The sequence below is a fragment of the Pollicipes pollicipes genome, unplaced genomic scaffold, assembly GCF_011947565.3.
Source record: "Pollicipes pollicipes isolate AB1234 unplaced genomic scaffold, Ppol_2.1 Scaffold_3087;HRSCAF=3621_pilon_pilon_pilon, whole genome shotgun sequence".
NCBI lineage: Eukaryota > Metazoa > Arthropoda > Thecostraca > Pollicipedomorpha > Pollicipedidae > Pollicipes > Pollicipes pollicipes.
In genome coordinates, this window is record NW_023596225.1 from 37115243 (window position 1) to 37122779 (window position 7537).

The window sequence follows — 7537 nt, forward strand, 5'->3', positions numbered from 1 at the left end:
CTGGGGTAAACCTGAAGTTTGACCCCGTTTGACCTAATCTGACTCGACGATCACGACCTAGGAGCCTCAAGCTTTGGCCTAAGTGAGTTCACGTTTAGGCAAACACACCCTGTGAATTTGGTGTCTCTAGCTCTCTTAGTTCCTGAGACCTCAGGGGTTTAATTGATCCCCCCCCCCCGAACGAAGGGTATCCGACCGGTCACCCGGGCGCGTGCCAACCCCGTTTCAACGCTTCAAGAATGGGATGAAATGTCTACACGGCTTTTTACGCACATGCGCTCATGCGTGCGTCCCGCCCCACCGCTTCAGATGTCGTCTGCATGGCGAGCTCCACTCCTCGCTCTACGGCCTGCGAGCGCTGGGCGCTAGGTAGTGTATGACCCGCAGTCCGCAGCTCCGCGACGCCCTCTGATGCAGAGAGTGGCGGCGGCTCGGTCCCTGCCAGCTCTTCTAACCAATCGATAAGATCGGTGCAGCTGGCGGCGTCAAGGTTTCTATCCGGCAACTGGTCCGGCAGCATCTCGTCACATCACTGATTTCGGAAACGAGCAATTCTGGTACGACGTGGCGCGGGCTTCCTGACGGATCTCCTTAACAAGGTCAGCAAACATGGCCAGTGGCCTGACTTCCGGCGGGCCCAGCAGCCATTCCGGTGCAGAACTAGTCGGGCCGTGCGTCGGACCGATGGAACCAGGTCTCTGAGTGACGGCGCCGCCGGTGACACTCAACCCCACGCCAGGTCTCTGTGTGACAGCGCCGCCAGTGACACTCAACCCCACACCAGGTCTCTGAGTGACGGCGCTGCCGGTGACACTCAACCCCACGCCAGGTTTCTGAGTGACGGCGCTGCCGGTGACGCTCAACCCCACGCCAGGTCTCTGAGTGACGGCGCTGCCGGTGACACTCAACCCCACGCCAGGTCTCTGAGTGACGGTGCTGCCGGTGACACTCAACCCCACACCAAGTCCTTGAGTGACGGCGCCGCCGGTGACACTCAACCCCACACCAGATCTCTGAGTGACGGCGCCGCCGGTGACACTCAACCCCACACCAAGTCCTTGAGTGACGGCGCCGCCGATGACACTCCACCCCACACCAGGCCTCTGAGTGACAGCGCTGCCGGTGACACTCAACCCCACACCAAGTCCTTGAGTGACGGCGCCGCCAGTGACACTCAACCCCACGCCAGATCTCTGAGTGACGGCGCCGCCAGTGACACTTAACCCCACACCAGGTCTCTGAGCGACGGCGCCGCCAGTGACACTCAACCCCACGCCAGATGTCTGAGTGACGGCGCCGCCGGTGACACTCAACCCCACGCCATGTCTCTGAGTGACGGCGCCGCCGGTGACACTCAACCCCACGCCAGGTCTCTGAGTGACGGCGCCGCCGGTGACACTCAACCCCACGCCAGGTCTCTGAGCGAAGGCGCCGCCAGTGACACTCAACCCCATGCCAGGTCTCTGAGTGACGGCGCCGCCTGTGACACTCAACTCCACGCCAGGTCTCTGAGTGACGGCGCCGCCTGTGACACTCAACCCCACGCCAGGTCTCTGAGTGACGGCGCCGCCGGTGACACTCAACCCCACGCCAGGTCTCTGAGCGATGGCGCCACCAGTGACACTCAACCCCATGCCAGGTCTCTGAGTGACGGCGCCGCCGGTGACACTCACACCAGTGACACTCAAACACAACAGGCTAAACACAATTTTCAGCACTTCCCTCTCTACTCAGGGGGCAGCAGCATCACTTTGTACATCCACTCTTTATTGTTCATGCAATGTTTGGTGCAAATACACAAAATAAAAAACAACCTGAAGTCTTCCTGACAGCATGCATGCCATGAGTGATGTTGGTTGATGGGACAGATCAAGCTGATACTGTTTTATTTGTGGAGTACAGTCCTCTTTGATCAACTGTGCATGAAGTCAACCTGCTGGTGCTTTGTCACAGCATGTATACAGTCAATCTACAGGCCCCAGCTGCTGACAAACAGCCTTAGGTCTTCAGTTACCCTCTCATCATTCACAAAATGACACTGGGGGCAGGCATAATACACATGAAGGAATCTGTTCCCTTCCCCAATGTTAGGAAGAAAGCAGCAGTACAAGATCACATGAAAATGCTACTTTCATACAATAATCAACAACTTTTTTGCATTCCATTGAGGATTCAACCACAGATCACATGAAAATGTTACTTTCACACAATAATCAACAACTTATTGCAGGTTCCATTGAAGACTAAAGCTAAGGTGGCACAAAAAACTAGCAATAGTTACACCAGAATTTGCCCTAAAAATCACAAAGCTCATGTGTTTTTAATGATATGGCACATCTGTGCTGTAAATTTGTTATGTTGCAGCTTTTCCCAGACTAGTCAGACTTCATATGAGCTGGACTTAGAACTAACTGCATAATCAACACAATTTGTTCAGGCCATATGAAATTAGTTTGGCAAAACCACTGCATCCGGGTTGGACCCGAGCAAAGTGAATGGTCAATGGGCCAGCCCAAATTAAGATATAATGGTAACAGCTAACAAGAAACATTAGCATGAGTATTCATGGGTACCACACCAGCATCTGAATTTTGGTTTTGGCTGTTGGGGGAGAGAACAAAAATATTAAAATCACAGCTTGTAGTGAGAACAAAATAACCCAAGTAAATTTGTGCTATTGTGCATCTGTTGCACCATTCCGCAGAGCACATAACGCTAACTTTATGATTGAAATGTCATGCAAGCTACACCATAAATTGGAGCATCTGGGGCATGGTATTTAGCACAGCTACATTCTAGCTGAGGTACAATCTTTCTCACCTGGAGGAAAGATTTTGGGGCAATATGACACCTGCCCAGGCTTTAACTGACCTAGATGTACTTAATTTGGGAACAAGTGTGCAGTTCTCAATTTAGTTTGATAGGATGCTAGCCCCTCTCAAACTTTGAGAACAAAAACTTGGTCAAGATCAGGGAGAACATGGTTTGCATCATTTTGGGGGATAAAAGAATTTACTAATTTTTTTACTTTTGTACCCGTACGGCCGACGGAGGGAAGAGCTACGCTGGCTGCAGGGTTTCGAGTACTGTCATACTGGGGAAATGCTGTGAAGCATCCGCTGCCACTGTGACGTTACTGAAAATGGTTTTGCATCGATCAGGATCGGGGCTCTTTTGGGCCGACTGAAGGCCATAAGGCTTTTGCTAGTGATATGATGTCACTGATATTCGGCTGGGTATGTGACGTTACTGGTGGTGAGTTTTTAAGGCTGTTTTGGGTCCACTGAATGCCGTAAGACATCATCTGACGATGTGTCGTAACTGGTATTCGATTAAACATCAGGCGCGACCGGCCTCGTTCCATCTTTACTTTTCGTACCTGTCTGCTGCAAGCATTTGCGTGTCGTATAAAGGTTTCACCGAATCACCTCAATGTGTGACGTCACTAATCATCCCTTCACACGAGTGCACTTAGGCCCCACGGCCACGGTGTGTCATGGTCCGCGACGTATCACCGGATAGGGTGACGTCACTGGTATTCGAATAAATACTGGGCGCAACAGCCGTGCTTCATTTTTACCTTTGTACCTGTCTACCGCAGGCATTGGCGTGCTGGATGAAAGCTGCCGAACCACCTGAGTGTGTGACGTCACTGGTCATGAGTTTAACCGGTGCTTTTAGGCCCACTAAAGGCCACAAAGTGTCAGCTAACGGCGTCACAGCTATACGACTGATTGTAAGACGTCAATAGTAGTGGGTTTTCACGGGCCCTTTAGGACCGACGAAATGCCGTAAGGCATCAGCTGGCGATATGACGTCATTGGTATTCCGCTGAACACCAGGCAACAGGCCACGCTCCAGTTATACCTTTCGTACATGTCTACTGCAAGTATCGGCGGATTTTTTGCGGCCAACTGAAGACCATAAAGCATCAGCTAACGATGTGACGTCAATGGCATTCGACTGCGCGTGATGTCACTGGTCATGAGACTTTACGGCCTCTTTTGGGCCGATGAAAGGTCATACGGCATTAACTGACGATGTGACGCCACTGTTATTCGAATAAACTTCAGGCGCGACAGGCCACCTTTACCTCTGGCACTTGTCCACTGCAAGCATTGGCGGGCTGAAGGAAGGCTCTGCCGAATTACCTGAGTGTGTAACGTCACTGACCATTAATTTGTATACTCTTTTAAACCCACTATAGGCTACAAGACATCAGCTGACGATATGATGTCACTGGGTTTCGACTAGACATCATGCGCAACAGATGTTCCATCTTTACCTTTCGTACCCGTCTATTGCAAGCATTGGCGTGCTGAATGAAGGCTCTGTCGAGTCTCCTGAGTGCGTAACGTCACTGGTCAAGAGTTTTTACGGGCTCATTTCAAGCCCCCATACGGCATAACGCATCAGCTGACGGTATGACGTGACTGGTGTCCGACTTAACATCAGGCGCGACAGGCCATGTTCTATCTTTACAATTCGCACCTGTCTATTGCAAGAATTGACGTGCTGAATTAAGGCTCTGTCGAGTCTCCTGAGCGTGGGTAAATACTCAGGTGAATCGCCAAAGCCTTCATATAGCACGTGAATGCTTGCAGTAGTCAAGTAAAGATGGAACATGGCCTGTTGCGCCGAGGTTAAGTCAAATACCAGTGACGTCCTATCGTCAGCTGATGCATTATACCATATAGCGGGTTGAAAAAGCCCATAACAACTCTTAACCAGTGACGTTACACATTCAGGAGATTCGACAGTCTTCCATTCAGCATGCCAATGCTTGTAAACGACGGGTACGAAAGGTAAAGATATTACATGGAACATTGCGCTTGATATTGAGTGGAATACCAGTGACGTCATATCATCCCGCGATACTTCACGGGATATGATGCTTTGTCACATTGGGCGGCCCAAGCGCACCTGTATAAACTCATGGCCGGTGACGTCACACACTCAGATGGTTCAGCACCGCCTTGATATAGCACGCGAATGCTTGCAGTAGACGGGTACGAAAGGTACAGATAAAACATGGCCTGTTACGCATGATGTCTAGTCGAACATCAGTGACGTCATATGGTGAGCTGATGTGGTATGCCCCATAGTGGGTTCAAAACAGTCTATAAAATCAATGGTCAGTGACGTTACAAACTGAGGTAATTCGGCAGAGCCTTCCTTCAGCATGCTGATCATTGCAATCGACAGGTACCAAAGGTAAAGGTGGAGCATGGCCTGTCGCGCCTGAAGTTTATTCGAACACCAGTGACGTCACACCGTCAGTTAATGCCGTATGACCTTAAGTCCGCCAAAAAGAGGCCGTCCAATCTCATGACCAGTGACATCACACACAGTCGAATGCCAGTGATGTCATATTACTAGCTTATGTTTTATGGCCTTCAGTTGGCCCCCAAAAATCCATAAAAACTCATGACTAGTGACGTCGCACATACACAGGTCATTTGGCAGAGCCTCCCTTCAGCACGCCAATACTTGCAGGAGACAGGTGCGAAAGGTATAGATGAAGCATGGCCTGCTGCCTGATGTTCAGCCAAATATCCGTGACGTCATATCGTCAGCTGATGCCTTACGGCATTCGGCCGGTCCGAAAAAGCCCGTGAAAACCCACGACCATTGACGGCACGCAATCAGTCGTATAGCAGTGATGTCCTTGGCTGATACCATGTCGTCTTCAGTGGGCCCAAAAACACCGATGAAACTCATGACCAGTGACGTCACACACCCAGGCGATTTGGTAACTTTCATTCAGCATGCCAGCGCTTGCAGTAGACAGGTACAAAGGTAAAAATGAAGCATGGCCTGCCGCGACCAATATTTAGTCGAATATCACTGACGTCACGCTATCCGATGACACTTCACGGAACATGATACACCGAGGCCGTGGGGCCTAGGTGCACTCGTACAAGTGATAATTAGTGACATCACACATTAAGGTGATTCAGTCAAACCTTTATTCGGCACAAAAATCCCTGCAACAGGCGGGTACGAAAGGTAAACATGGAATGAGGCCTGTTGCGCCTGATGTTTAATCAAATACCAGTGACGGCATATCGTCGAGTGATGCCTTACGGCATTCATTTGACCCGAAAGAGCCCTAAAACCTCACGACCAGTGACGTCATATACCCATTCGAATACCAGTGGCATCATATCACCAGCAAATGCCTTACGGCCTTCAGTCGGCCCAAAAGAACCCCGATCGATGCAAAACCATTTTCCGCGACGTCACAATGTCAGCTGACGCCTCACAGCATTTCCCCAGTACGATAGTACACGAACCCTGCAACCAGCGTAGCTCTTCCCTCCGCCGCCCGTACAGGTACCAAAGTAAAAAAAGCAAGAATTCTCTGCTCACCCACCCCACAAAGCTATGCACAAAACTACGCCACCTGAGACGTCAGGCTGCTGCGTGATCGGAGCTCGAATGCCAATGCAGCAGGGGCAGAGGAATTATTTCCTCCTCACAGCGCAATCCAGCCGCGTCAAGTAAGCATCACTACATCTGCTCGCTGGCATTAAGTCTGATTCAATGTTTGGTTCCAATACTTTGCTCAGTGTGTGACAATGAGCTAAATTTTTATATTGCCTTTACCTACACCACCAACCAGCCTCCACACCACCTCTCCTTGCGCAGTTCAATGCCGCGCAGTCCTCCGAAATAATGTCGGTAGGCTACATAAATGGCGCGCACGCAATAGCAGTCTTCAACGACGGAGCTCCTGTAGGTTATTTATCGGTTTTTGTGTAGCTTTTTAGGACGTTATTGATTTGGGAAAAATATTGGATGGCAAAACCCCGCTAAAACAAAAGGTAGATCTCAAAAAACCGAAAGGATCATATTCATGATCATTTAGGTTTTTTAGGTGACATTCATGCACCACTTAAAGCTCTGCTCAACGGAGAACAAGAAACTCTGCTTTAGCTTTATACTCAGATCACGATTCTGCGGCGGCGCTCTGTCGATCGATAGAACAAATTCCACGCTTTTGTTGGAGAGCCCTTTTATGTATTTTCATCATGTAATCAGCCCGGATTTCCTGGTGGAGAATACGTCTTGTCTCCAATGCTAAATCCTCTCAGAGCCGGAGACTCACGGAGCCGTGGTTTTCGCGTGTCCGAGCGTGTGTTTGGGATTGGTGTTTGACGTCACTATTATACGTTCTATACAATAGTCATTTTTTGATAGTATCAAATGCAAATTTAATAAAAGTACCATTTAAAAAGAATAAAAATAATTTGTTCATTAATATATTATTCCTTCACTCTATGTTCAGAGGTACATGTACGTGTGACATCATAAACTTTCGTATCAAATTTTCTGGTGTCACAATGATTTCTCTCCCCGGTCCGTCAAGTGACGCTGTCGTTTTGGGCGCGGGCTCAGGCCCGGCGTGTGGGCGTGTCGGTGTCGTTGGGCGGTAGGTGGGTTAAACATGTGCTGTTGAGCAGCAACAGGCCTGGGCACTGAATGCATTGCAAGGAAGGATTGTGTGTGAAATGGCAGAGAGGTTCGGCAGTAA

General features: G+C 49.8%; 1 protein-coding gene across 3 annotated transcripts in view; it reads right to left on the reverse strand.

Annotated features, from left to right (window-relative positions):
- The window catches only part of LOC119089683 (protein maelstrom homolog), a 23706-nt gene extending 17039 nt beyond the window's left edge, over nucleotides 1-6667 (reverse strand). Inside the window, exon 1 of one of the 3 annotated variants that reach the window (XM_037212484.1) lies at nucleotides 6610-6667. The gene's annotated coding sequence lies outside the window, so the exon portion shown is untranslated. Of the gene's footprint in view, nucleotides 1-3036; nucleotides 3125-3379; nucleotides 3420-6609 lie in introns of those variants that run through there. The other 2 variants (XM_037212485.1, XM_037212486.1) reach the window with 2 other exon arrangements.
- Between the last annotated feature and the right edge of the window lie 870 nt (nucleotides 6668-7537).